At 39.1% G+C, this 13447-nt stretch overlaps 1 protein-coding gene and 1 non-coding gene across 2 annotated transcripts in view; one reads left to right on the plus strand and one right to left on the minus strand.

Moving 5' to 3' along the window:
- LOC112713075 (protein ANTAGONIST OF LIKE HETEROCHROMATIN PROTEIN 1-like) overlaps positions 1-13447 on the plus strand; it is a 49146-nt gene that overhangs the window by 11859 nt on the left and 23840 nt on the right. The gene's annotated exons all lie outside the window — the stretch shown is intronic.
- Positions 13082-13185, minus strand: LOC112711171 (small nucleolar RNA R71). Its single transcript, XR_003157322.1, has one exon. It is a non-coding gene; the product is annotated as a small nucleolar RNA R71 (small nucleolar RNA).

The raw sequence follows: 13447 nt of genomic DNA on the forward strand, positions 1-13447 counted from the left end.
CATTGGGAGGCTGGCCATTCGGCCATGCCTAGACCTTGTTCTTATGTATTTTCAACGGTGGAGTTTCTACACACCATAGATTAAGGTGTGGAGCTCTGCTGTACCTCGAGTATTAATGCAATTACTATTGTTCTTCTATTCAATTCCGCTTGTTCTTGTTCTAAGATATCACTTGTTCTTCAACTTGATGAATGTGATGATCCGTGACACTCATCATCATTCTCACCTATGAACGTGTGATTGACAACCACCTCCGTTCTACCTTCGATTGGGTGAATATCTCTTGGATTCCTGATACACGATGCATGGTTGATCGCCTGACAACCGAGTGCTCGCCTGACAAACGAGCCAGCCATTCCGTGAGATCAGAGTCTTCGTGGTATAGGCTAGAACTGATGGCGGCATTCAAGAGAATCCGGAAGGTCTAACCTTGTCTGTGGTATTCTGAGTAGGATTCAATGATTGAATGACTGTGACGTGCTTCAAACTCCTGAGGGCGGGGCGTTAGTGACAGACGCAAAAGAATCACTGGATTCTATTCCGGCCTGATTGAGAACCGACAGATGGATAGCCGTGCCGTGACAGGGTGCGTTGAACATTTCCACTGAGAGGATGGGAGGTAGCCACTGACAACGGTGAAACCCTTGCTTAAGCTTGCCATGGAAAGGAGGAAGAAGGATTGGATGAAGACAGTAGGAAAGCAGAGAGACGGAAGGGAAGGCATCTTCATACACTTATCTGAAATTCCTACCAATGAATTACATAAGTATCTCTATCTTTATCTTTATGTTTTATTCGCATATCACCATACCCATTTGAGTTTTCCTGACTAAGATTTACAAGGTGACCATAGCTTGCTTCATACCAACAATCTCTGTGGGATCGACCCTTACTCGCGTAAGGTTTATTACTTGGACGACCCAGTACACTTGCTGGTTAGTTGTGCGAAGTTGTGTTTATGCCATGGTATTGAGCACCAAGTTTTTGGGGCCATTACTAGGGATTATTTGATTTGTGAAAAGTATTGATCACAATTTCGCATACCAAGTTTTTGGCGCCGTTGCCGGGGATTGTTGAGTTTGGACAACTGACGGTTCATCTTGTTGCTTAGATTAGGTATTTTTTTTTCGAAATTCTTGAAGATGAATTCTAGAGTTTCATGATGATTTGTTGAAATCTGGCTGGCTGTGAAGCCATGTCTAATTCCATTGGACCGAGGTTTCAACTTATCATCACAAGAGCTTGATGATTTCTATCAATCTTGCTTTTGGAGCAGTGATCTGCTAAGGCTTGGCTGGCCATTGGCCATGTCTAGTGTTTTGGACCGAAGCTTTCTTTGAAAGCTTGGCTGGCTGTGAAGCCATGTCTAATTCCTGGACCGGAGTCTTAGACTAGCATTGCACTGATTCCTGGAATTCTCATTAAGAATTTTGATACCTTTATCTTCTTTTTCCACTTTATTTTCGAAAAAAAAAAATTTCACAAAATCATAAAATCCAAAAATATTTCTTGTTTGAGTCTAGAGTATCATTTTAAGTTTGGTGTCAATTGCATGCATTCATTCATGTGTCTTAAGGATCTTCAAATAATTCTTGATGATTTCTTACTTTGATCTTTGAATTCTCTTGACTTGAGTGTTTATGTGTCTCATATGCATTCTCATTAGTGTCAATAGTATACAAACTGCTAAGTTTGGTGTCTTGCATGCATTGTTATTTGATTTTAGTTGCATCTTGATTATTAAAAATCCAAAAATATTTTAAATTTGTGTCTTCTCAAGTCAATAATACAGAGAATTGAAGATTCAGAACATACAGCAGAGGAATTGCACAGAAAAGGCTGGGCGTTCAAAACGCCCAGTGAAGAAGGACAGACTGGCGTTTAAACGCCAGCCAGGGTACCTGGTTGGGCGTTTAACGCCCAAAAGGGTATAGTTTTGGGCGTTAAATGCCAGAATGTGAACCATTCTGGGCGTTTAACGCCAGGATGGCACAAGGGGGAAGATTTTGTTTTCAATGCAAATCTTTTTTCAAATTTTCAAACTTTTTCAAAATCAAATCTTTTTCAAATCATATCTTTTCAATCATATGTTTTCAAAATTAATTTCTTTCCTTTTTTTAAAAAAAAAATAATACTTGCTATCAATTAATGATTTGGTTCAACATTTCAAGTATGTTGCCTTTTCTGTTGAGAAAGGTTTAATGTTTGAATCATATCTTTTCTTGTTAGCCAAGTCATTGATTTTCAAAATCAAATCTTTTAAAAATGTTTTTCAAATCATATCTTCTCAATCACATTTTTTTAAACTAATCATATCTTCTTAACCACATCTTTTTCAAAATAGTTTTCAATCAAATCTTTTTGATTTCTAATTTCAAAATCTTTTTCAAAAATCACTTGATTTCTTTTCCACTTTCATTTTCGAAAATTCTTAAAGTTTTTCAAAAATGTTTTCAAATTCTTTTACTTAATTTTCGAAAATTACTTCTCTTCTTCTCACATCCTTCTATTTATGGACTAACACTATTCCTTAATGCAAAATTCGAACTTCATCTTTGATAAGTTCGAATTTTCTACTTCTGTCTTCCATTTTTCTTTTCCTCTGACACCTCAAGGAATCTCTATATTGTGACATAGAGGATTCCACATTTTCTTGTTCTCTTCTCTTTCTTATGAGCAGGAGCAAGGACAAAAGCATTCTTGTTGAGGCTGATCCTGAACCTGAAAGGACCTTGAAGCGAAAATTAAGAGAAGCTAAGGCACAATTCTCTGTAGAGGACCTAACAGAAATCTTCAAAGAAGAAGAACCCATGGCAGCCGAAAACAACAACAATGCCAACAATGCAAGGAAGGTGCTGGGTGACTTTACTGCACCTACTCCCGACTTCTATGGGAGAAGCATCTCTATCCCTGCCATTGGAGCAAACAACTTTGAGCTTAAGCCTCAATTAGTTTCTCTAATGCAACAGAATTGCAAGTTCCATGGACTTCCATTGGAAGATCCTCATCAGTTTTTAGCTGAATTCTTGCAAATCTGTGACACAGTCAAGACTAATGGGGTTGACCCTGAGGTCTACAGACTTATGCTATTCCCTTTTGCTGTAAGAGACAGAGCTAGGACATGGTTGGACTCTCAACCTAAAGAAAGCCTGGACTCTTGAGAAAAGCTAGTCAATGCCTTCTTGGCAAAGTTCTTTCCACCTCAAAAATTGAGTAAGCTTAGAGTGGAAGTCCAAACCTTCAGACAGAAGGAACGAGAATCCCTCTATGAAGCTTGGGAAAGATACAAACAATTAATCAGAAAGTGTCCCTCTGACATGCTTTCTGAATGGAGCATCATAGGTATTTTCTATGATGGTCTCTCTGAACTGTCCAAGATGTCTTTGGATAGCTCTGCTGGAGGATCTCTTCATCTGAAGAAGACGCCTACAGAAGCTCAAGAGCTGATTGAAATGGTTGCAAATAACCAATTCATGTACACTTCTGAAAGAAATCCTGTGAACAATGGGACTAGTCAGAAGAAAGGAGTTCTTGAGATTGACACTCTGAATGCCATATTGGCTCAGAACAAAATATTGACCCAACAAGTCAATATGATTTCTCAAAGTCTGTCTGGAATGCAAAATGCACCAAGCAGTACTAAGGAAGCTTCATCTGAGGAAGAAGCTTATGATCCTGAGAACCCTTCAATGGAAGAGGTGAATTACATGGGAGAACCCTATGGAAACACCTATAATCCTTCATGGAGAAATCATTCAAATTTCTCATGGAAGGATCAACAGAGACCTCAACAAGGTTTCAATAATAATAATGGTGGAAGAAACAGGTTTAGCAATGGCAAACCTTTTCCATCATCTTCTCAGCAACAGACAGAGAGTTCTAAGCAGAATAACTCTGACTTAGCAACCATGGTCTCTGATCTAATCAAAACCACTCAAAGTTTCATGACTGAAACAAGGTCCTCCATTAGAAATTTGGAGGGACAAGTGGGTCAGCTGAGCAAGAAAATTACTGAACTCCCTCCTAGTACTCTTCCAAGCAACACAGAAGAAAATCCAAAAGGAGAGTGCAAGGCCATCAACATGGCCGAATTTTGGGAGGAAGGAGAGGTAGTGAACGCCACTGAGGAAGACCTCAATGGACGTCCACTGGCCTCCAATGAGTTCCCCAATGAGGAACCATGGGAGTCTGAGGCTCAAATTGAGACCATAGAGATTCCATTGGACTTACTTCTGCCATTCATGAGCTCTGATGAGTATTCCTCCTCTGAAGAGGATGAGTATGTCACTGAAGAGCAAGTTGCTAAATACCTTGGAGCAATCATGAAGTTGAATGACAAGTTATTTGGAAATGAGACTTGGGAGGATGAACCCCCTTTGCTCACCAAAGAACTGGATGACTTGTCTAGGCAGAAACAGCCTCAAAAGAGACAGGATCCTGGAAAGTTTTCAATACCTTGTACCATAGGCACCATGACCTTCAAGAAGGCCTTGTGTGACTTAGGGTCAAGTGTAAACCTCATGCCTCTCTCTGTAATGGAGAAGTTAGGAATCTTTGAGGTGCAAGCTGCAAAAATCTCACTAGAGATGGCAGACAACTCAAGAAAACAAGCCTATGGACTTGTAGAGGATGTTTTGGTAAAAGTTGAAGACCATTACATCCCTACTGATTTCATAGTCCTAGAGACTGGGAAGAGCATGGATGAATCCATCATCCTTGGCAGACCCTTCCTAGCCACAGCAAAGGCTGTGATTGATGTTGATGGAGGAGAGTTGATCATTCAAGTGAATGAAGAATCCTTGGTGTTTAAGGCTCAAGGATATCCCTCTGTCATCATGGAGAGGAAGCATGAAGAGCTTCTCTCAAAATAGAGCCAAACAGAGCCCCCACAGTCAAACTCTAAGTTTGGTGTTGGGAGGCCACAACCAAACTCTAAGTTTGGTGTTGAACCCCCACATTCAAACTCTAAGTTTGGTGTTGGGAGGTTCCAACATAGCTCTGAGCATTTCTGAGGCTCCATGAGAGCCCTCTGTCAAGCTAATGACATTAAAGAAGCGCTTATTGGGAGGCAACCCAATGTTTATAATTGACTATTTTCTTTTGTTATTTTATGTTTTTTGTAGGTTGATGATCATGAGAAGTCACAAAATCAATGAAAAAAGCAAAAACAGAATGAAAAACAGAAAGAAAAACAGCACACCCTGGAGGAAGAACCCACTGGCGTTTAAACGCCAGTGAGGCTAGCTGTTGGGCGTTTAACGCCCAGTCTGGCACCATTCTGGGCGTTTAACGCCAGAAAGGGGCACCAGACTGGCGTTAAACGCCAGAAAAGGGCAAGAAGCTGGCGTTAAACGCCAGAAATGGGCACCAGCCCGGCATTTAACGCCAGAATTGGCACAAAACGAGATTTTGCTTGCCATTTGGTGCAGGAATGACTTTTCCTTGACACCTCAGGATCTGTGGACCCCACAGGATCCTTACCTACCCCACCACTCTCTCTCTTCTTCACCCATTCACCAATCACCTCAACACCTCTTCCCCAAAAACCCTTCACCTATCAAATCCCTTCTTTCTCTTCACCACTCACATCCATCCTTCATAAACCCCCACCTACCTCACCATTCAAATTCAAATCACTTTCCCACCCAAACCCACCCTCAATTGACCGAACCCTACCCTTCCCCCACTCCTATATAAACCCTCCTTCACTCCTTCATTTTCACACAACCTAAACACTACTTCTTCCCCTTCTTGGCCGAAAACAAAAGCCATTCCCATCTCCTTCATTTCTTCTTCTTCTACTCTCTTCTTTCTTCTTTTGCTCGAGGACGAGCAAACATTTTAAGTTTGGTGTGGTAAAAGCATTGCTTTTTGTTTTTCCATAACCATTTATGGCATCCAAGGCCGGAGAAACCTCTAGAAAGAGGAAAGGGAAGGCAAAAGCTTCCACCTCCGAGTCATGGGAGATGGAAAGATTCATCTCAAGGGTGCATCAAGACCACTTCTATGAAGTTGTGGCCTTGAAGAAGGTGATCCCCGATGTCCCTTTTTCACTCAAAAAGGGTGAATATCCGGAGATCCGACATGAGATCCGAAGAAGAGGTTGGGAAGTCCTTACCAACCCCATTCAACAAGTCGGAATCTTGATGGTTCAAGAGTTCTATGCCAATGCATGGATCACCAAGAACCATGATCAAAGTGTGAACCCGGATCCAAAGAATTATCTTACTATGGTTCGGGGGAAATACTTGGATTTTAGTCCGGAAAGTGTAAGGTTGGCATTCAATTTGCCCATGATGCAAGGAGATGAACATCCTTACACTAGAAGGGTCAACTTTGATCAAAGGTTGGACCAAGTCCTCACAGTCATATGTGAAGAGGGCGCCCAATGGAAGAGAGATTCAAGAGGGAAGCCGGTTCAATTGAGAAGGCATGACCTCAAACCCGTAGCTAGAGGATGGTTAGAGTTTATCCAACGCTCAATCATTCCCACTAGCAACCAGTCCGAAGTTACCATAGACCAGGCTATCATGATTCATAGCATCATGATTGGAGAAGAAATAGAAGTTCATGAGGTTATAGCTCAAGAACTCTATAAGGTGGCGGACAAGTCATCCACCTTGGCAAGGTTAGCCTTCCCTCATCTCATTTGTCACCTCTGTTATTCAGTTGGAGTTGACATAGAGGGAGACACCCCTATTGATGAAGACAAGCCCATCACTAAAAAGAGGATGGAGCACACAAGAGACCCCACTCATCATGAGATCCCTGAGATACCTCAAGGGATGCACTTTCCTCCACAAAACTATTGGGAGCAACTAAACACCTCCCTAGGAGAATTGAGTTCCAACATGGGACAACTAAGGGTGGAGCATCAAGAACACTCCATCATCCTCCATGAAATTAGAGAAGATCAAAGAATCATGAGAGAGGAGCAACAAAGACAAGGAAGAGATATTGAGGAGCTCAAGCACTCCATAGGATCTTCAAGAGGAAGAAAGAGCCGCCATCACTAAGGTGGACCCGTTCCTTAATTTCCTTGTTCTTTATTTTCCTGTTTTTCGAATTTTAGTGCTTATGTTTATCTATGTTTGTGTCTTGTGATCATTAGTGTCTTAGTGTCTATGCCTAAAAGTTATGAATGTCCTATGAATCCATCACCTTTCTTGAATAAAAAAAATGTGCTTAATTGAAAAAGATAAGAATTGCATGAATTTTGAATTTTATAACAGTTTAATTATCTTGAGGTGGTGGCAACATTTTTGTTTTCTGAATGTATGCTTAAACAGTGCATATGTCTTTTGAATTTGTGGTTCATGAATGTTGGCTCTTGAAAGAATGATGAAAAAGGAGACATGTTACTGAGGATCTGAAAAATCATTAAAATGATTCTTGAAGCAAGAAAAAGCAGTGAAAAAAAAATATTTTCGAAAAAAAAAAATTCGAAAAAAATAGAGAAAAGAAAGAAATAAAGTTGTGATCCAAGGCAAAAAGAGTGTGCTTAAGAACCCTGGACACCTCTAATTGGGGACTCTAGCAAAGCTGAGTCACAATCTGAAAAGGTTCACCCAATTATGTGTCTGTGGCATGTATGTATCCGGTGGTAATACTGGAAGACAGAGTGCTTTGGGCCACGGCCAAGACTCAATAAGTAGCTATGTTCAAGAATCATCATACTTAACTAGGAGAATCAATAACACTATCTGGATTCTGAGTTCCTAAAGAAGCCAATCATTCTGAATTTCAAAGGATAGAGTGAGATGCCAAAACTGTTCAGAGGCAAAAAGCTAAAAGCCCCGCTCATCTAATTAATACTGATCTTCATAGATGTTTTTTGGAATTCATTGCATATTCTCTTCTTTTTATCTTAATTGATTTTCAGTTGCTTGAGGACAAGCAACAATTTAAGTTTGGTGTTGTGATGAGCGGATAATTTGTACGCTTTTTGGCATTGTTTTTAGTATGTTTTTAGTATGATCTAGTTAGTTTTTAGTATACTTTTATTAGTTTTTAGTTAAAATTCACTTTTCTGGACTTTACTATGAGTTTGTGTATTTTTCTGTGATTTCAGGTATTTTCTGGCTGAAATTGAGGGACCTGAGCAAAAATCTGATTCAGAGACTGAAAAGGACTGCAGATGCTGTTGGATTCTGACCTTCCTGCACTCGAAGTGGATTTTCTGGAGCTACAGAAGCCCAATTGGCGCGCTCTCAACGGCGTTGGAAAGTAGACATCCTGGGCTTTCCAGCAATATATGATAGTCCATACTTTGCCCAAGATTTGATGGCCCAAACCGGCGTACAAAGTCACCCTCAGAATTCCCAGCGTTAAACGCCGGAACTGGCACCAAAATGGGAGTTAAACGCCCAAACTGGCATAAAAGCTGGCGTTTAACTCCAAGAAGAGTCTCTACACGAAAATGCTTCATTGCTCAGCCCAAGCACACACCAAGTGGGCCCGGAAGTGGATTTTTATGTCTTTTACTCATCTCTGTACACCCTAGGCTACTAGTTTTCTATAAGTAAGACATTATACCATTGTATTTTTAATCTTGGAATCTTTTGATCACTTTAGATCTCTAGATCATCTTTGGACATCTAGTTCTTAGATCATTGGGAGGCTGGCCATTCGGCCATGCCTAGACCTTGTTCTTATGTATTTTCAACGGTGGAGTTTCTACACACCATAGATTAAGGTGTGGAGCTCTGCTGTACCTCGAGTATTAATGCAATTACTATTGTTCTTCTATTCAATTCCGCTTGTTCTTGTTCTAAGATATCACTTGTTCTTCAACTTGATGAATGTGATGATCCGTGACACTCATCATCATTCTCACCTATGAACGTGTGATTGACAACCACCTCCGTTCTACCTTCGATTGGGTGAATATCTCTTGGATTCCTGATACACGATGCATGGTGATCGCCTGACAACCGAGTGCTCGCCTGACATACGAGCCAACCATTCCGTGAGATCAGAGTCTTCGTGGTGTAGGCTAGAACTGATGGCGGCATTCAAGAGAATCCGGAAGGTCTAACCTTGTCTGTGGTATTCTGAGTAGGATTCAATGATTGAATGACTGTGACGTGCTTCAAACTCCTGAGGGCGGGGCGTTAGTGACAGACGCAAAAGAATCACTGGATTCTATTCCGGCCTGATTGAGAACCGACAGATGGATAGCCGTGCCGTGACAGGGTGCGTTGAACATTTCCACTGAGAGGATGGGAGGTAGCCACTGACAACGATGAAACCCTTGCTTAAGCTTGCCATGGAAAGGAGGAAGAAGGATTGGATGAAGACAGTAGGAAAGCAGAGAGACGGAAGGGAAGGCATCTTCATACACTTATCTGAAATTCCTACCAATGAATTACATAAGTATCTCTATCTTTATCTTTATGTTTTATTCGCATATCACCATACCCATTTGAGTTTGCCTGACTAAGATTTACAAGGTGACCATAGCTTGCTTCATACCAACAATCTCTGTGGGATCGACCCTTACTCGCGTAAGGTTTATTACTTGGACGACCCAGTACACTTGTTGGTTAGTTGTGCGAAGTTGTGTTTATGCCATGGTATTAAGCACCAAGTTTTTGGGGCCATTACTAGGGATTATTTGATTTGTGAAAAGTATTGATCACAATTTCGCATACCAGCGTTCAACTCCAAGAAAAGCCTCAGCTCGTGGATAGATCAAGCTCAGCCCAAGCACACACCAAGTGGGCCCCGGAAGTGAATTTATGCATAAATTACTTACTCATGTAAACCCTAGTAGCTAGTTTAGTATAAATAGAACATTTAACTATTGTATTAGGAGTCTTTTGACCACGTTTCATCTTTGGTCTCAGTTTTGTTTTACTCTTCATCTTAAGAGGCTATTGATCACGTTTATGGGGGCTGGCCATTCGGCCATGCCTGAACCTTTCACTTATGTATTTTCAACGGTGGAGTTTCTACACACCATAGATTAAGGGTGTGGAGCTCTGCTGTACCTCAAGTTTCAATACAATTACTATTATTTTCTATTCAATTCTCTTTTATTCCTATTCTAAGATATTCGTTGCACTTCAACTTGATGAATGTGATGATCCGTGACACTCATCATCATTCTCACCTATGAACGCGCGTGACTGACAACCACTTCCGTTCTACCTTAGGCCGGCAGCATATCTCTTAGATTCCCCAACAAAATCTTCGTGGTATAAGCTAGATAGATGGCGGAATTCATGGGAATCCGGAAAGTCTAACCTTGTCTGTGGTATTTCGAGTAGGATTCCGGGAATCTGGAAAGTCTAACATTGTCTGTGGTATTCTGAGTAAGATTCCGGTATTGAATGACTGTGACGAGCTTCAAACTCCTGAAGGCTGGGCGTTAGTGACAGACGCAAAAGAATCAATGGATTCTATTCCAACCTAATTGAGAACCGACAGATGATTAGCCGTGCTGTGACAGAGCATTTGGACCATTTTCACTGAGAGGATGGGATGTAGCCATTGTCAAGGGTGATGCCTCCAGACGATTAGCCATGCAGTGACAGCGCATAGGACCATTTTCCCGAGAGGATGAAAAGTAGCCATTGACGATGGTGATGCCCTACATACAGCTTGCCATGGAAAGGAGTAAGAAGGATTGGATGAATGTAATAAGAAAGTAGAGATTCAAGAGGAGCACAGCATCTCCACACGCCTATCTGAAATTCCCACTATTGATTTACATAAGTATTTCTATCCTATTTTATTTTCTGTTTATTATTAATTAATTTTCGAAATCCATAACCATTTAATTTGCCTAACTGAGATTTACAAGGTGACCATAGCTTGCTTCAGACCAACAATCTCTGTGGGATCGACCCTTACTCACGTAAGGTATTACTTGGATGACCCAGTACACTTGCTGGTTAAGTTGAACGGAGTTGTGTCCACACATAGCCAAGAGCCACAATAATGATTCCATACAATAACAAAGAATACTACATTGATGTGATCACAATTTCGTCCACCAAGTTTTTGGCGCCGTTGCCGGGGATTGTTCGAGTATGGACAACTGACAGTTCATCTTGTTGCTCAGATTAGGTAATTTTCTTTTCAAAAATATTTCAAAAATCCTTTTCAAAATTTTTCTTTTCTTTTTCGTTTTTCCAAACTTTATTTTCGAAAAATATAATAAAAATACAAAAAAATAATAAAATCATAAAAATAAAAAATATTTTGTGTTTCTTGTTTGAGTCTTGAGTCAATTTTTAAGTCTGGTGTCAATTGCATGTTTTTAAAATTTATGCATTATTTTCGAAAATTCCATGCATTCATAGTGTTCTTCATGATCTTCAAGTTGTTCTTAACAAGTCTTCTTGTTTGATCTTGATGTTTTCTTGTTTTGTGTTGTTTGTTGTTTTTCATATGCATTTTTCGTTTGTTAGAGTCCATGCATTAAAGATTCCTAAGTTTGGTGTCTTGCATGTTTTCTTTGCATCAAAAATTTTTTTCAAAAATGTGTTCTTGATGTTCATCATAATCTTCAAAGTGTTCTTGGTGTTCATCTTGACATTCATAGTGTGCTTGCATGCATCTTGTGTTTTGATCCAAAATTTTCATGTTTTGGGTCATGTTTGTGTTTTTCTCTCTCATAATTAAAAATTCAAAAATAAAAAATATATCTTTTCCTTTTTTCTCTCCAAATTTTTGAAATTTTGGGTTGACTTGGTCAAAAATTTTTTAAATTTAGTTGTTTCTTACTAGTCAAGTCAAATTTTCAATTTTAAAAATCTTATCTTTTCAAAATCTTTTTCAAAAATTATATCTTTTTCATTTTTTTTCTATTTTTTGAAATTTCAAAAATCTTTTTCAAAATATTTTCAAAATCTTTTTCTTATCTTTATATCATATTTTCGAAAATTGACTAATAATTAATGTGATTGATTCAAAAATTTGAAGTTTGTTACTTTCTTGTTAAGAAAGGTTCAATCTTTAAGTTCTAAGAATCTTATCTTGTAGTTTCTTGTTAGTGAAGTAAGTAATTTTAAATTTTTGAATTAAATCTTTTTATCTTTTATCTTATCTTTTTCAAAAATTTTATCTTTTTCAAGATTTGATTTCAAAATATCTTATCTAACTTCTTATCTTCTTATCTTTTCAAATTTGATTTTAATATCTTTTTCAACTAACTAATTAACTTTTTGTTTGTTTCTTATCTTTTTCAAAACCACCTAACTACTCTTTCCTCTCTAATTTTCGAAAATATCTCACCCCTTTTTCAAAAATTCTTTTTAATTAACTAATTGTTTCATGTTTTAATTTTAATTCTATCTTATCTTTTATTTTCGAAAACTACTAACCCCTTTTTAAAAATTATTTTCGAATTCTCTTCCTCTTTTCTTCTTCTATTTAATTAATTATTTACTAACACTTCTCTTCACCTCTCTCCATCTAAATATCCGAACCCACTCTTCTTCATTCTTCTCCCCTTTCTTCTTCTACTAACATAAAGGAATCTCTATACTGTGACATAGAGGATTCCTCTTTCTTTTCTTGTTTTCTTCTCTTTCATATGAGCAGGAACAAGGAAAAAGACACTCTTGTTGAAATTGATCCCAAACCTGAAAGGACTCTAAAAAGGAAACTAAGAGAAGCTAAATTACAACAATCCAGAAGTAACCTTTCAGAAAATTTCGAACAAGAGAAGGAGATGGCAGCCGAACCCAATAATGATAATGCAAGAAGGATGCTTGGTGACTTTACCAAGCCCACGTCTAAATTTGATGGAAGAAGCATCTCCATTCCTGCCATTGGAGTAAACAATTTTGAGCTGAAACCTCAGCTAGTTGCTTTAATGCAACAAAACTGCAAGTTTTATGGACTTCCATCTGAAGATCCTTACCAGTTTTTAACTGAGTTCTTGCAGATTTGTGAGACTGTTAAGACGAATGGAGTTGATCCTGAAGTCTACAGACTCATGCTTTTCCCTTTTGCTGTAAGAGACAAAGCTAGAATATGGTTGGATTCACAACCTAAAGATAGCCTGGACTCCTGGGATAGGCTGGTCACTGCCTTCTTGGATAAATTCTTTCCTCCTCAAAAACTGAGCAAGCTTAGAGTGGATGTTCAGACCTTCAAACAAAAAGATGGTGAATCCCTCTATGAAGCTTGGGAAAGATACAAGCAGTTGACCAAAAGGTGTCCATCTGACATGTTTTCTGAATGGACCATATTAGATATATTCTATTATGGTCTATCTGAGTTTTCAAAAATGTCATTGGACCATTCTGCAGGTGGATCCATTCACCTAAAGAAAACGCCTGCAGAAGCTCAAGAACTAATTGACATGGTTGCAAATAACCAATTCATGTACACTTCTGAGAGGAATTCCATGAATAATGGGACACCTCAGAAGAAAGGAGTTCTTGAGATTGAGCTCTGAATGCCATATTGGCTCAGAACAAAGTGTGATCCA

This window comes from Arachis hypogaea, chromosome 1 (genome assembly GCF_003086295.3).
Source record: "Arachis hypogaea cultivar Tifrunner chromosome 1, arahy.Tifrunner.gnm2.J5K5, whole genome shotgun sequence".
Taxonomy (NCBI): domain Eukaryota; kingdom Viridiplantae; phylum Streptophyta; class Magnoliopsida; order Fabales; family Fabaceae; genus Arachis; species Arachis hypogaea.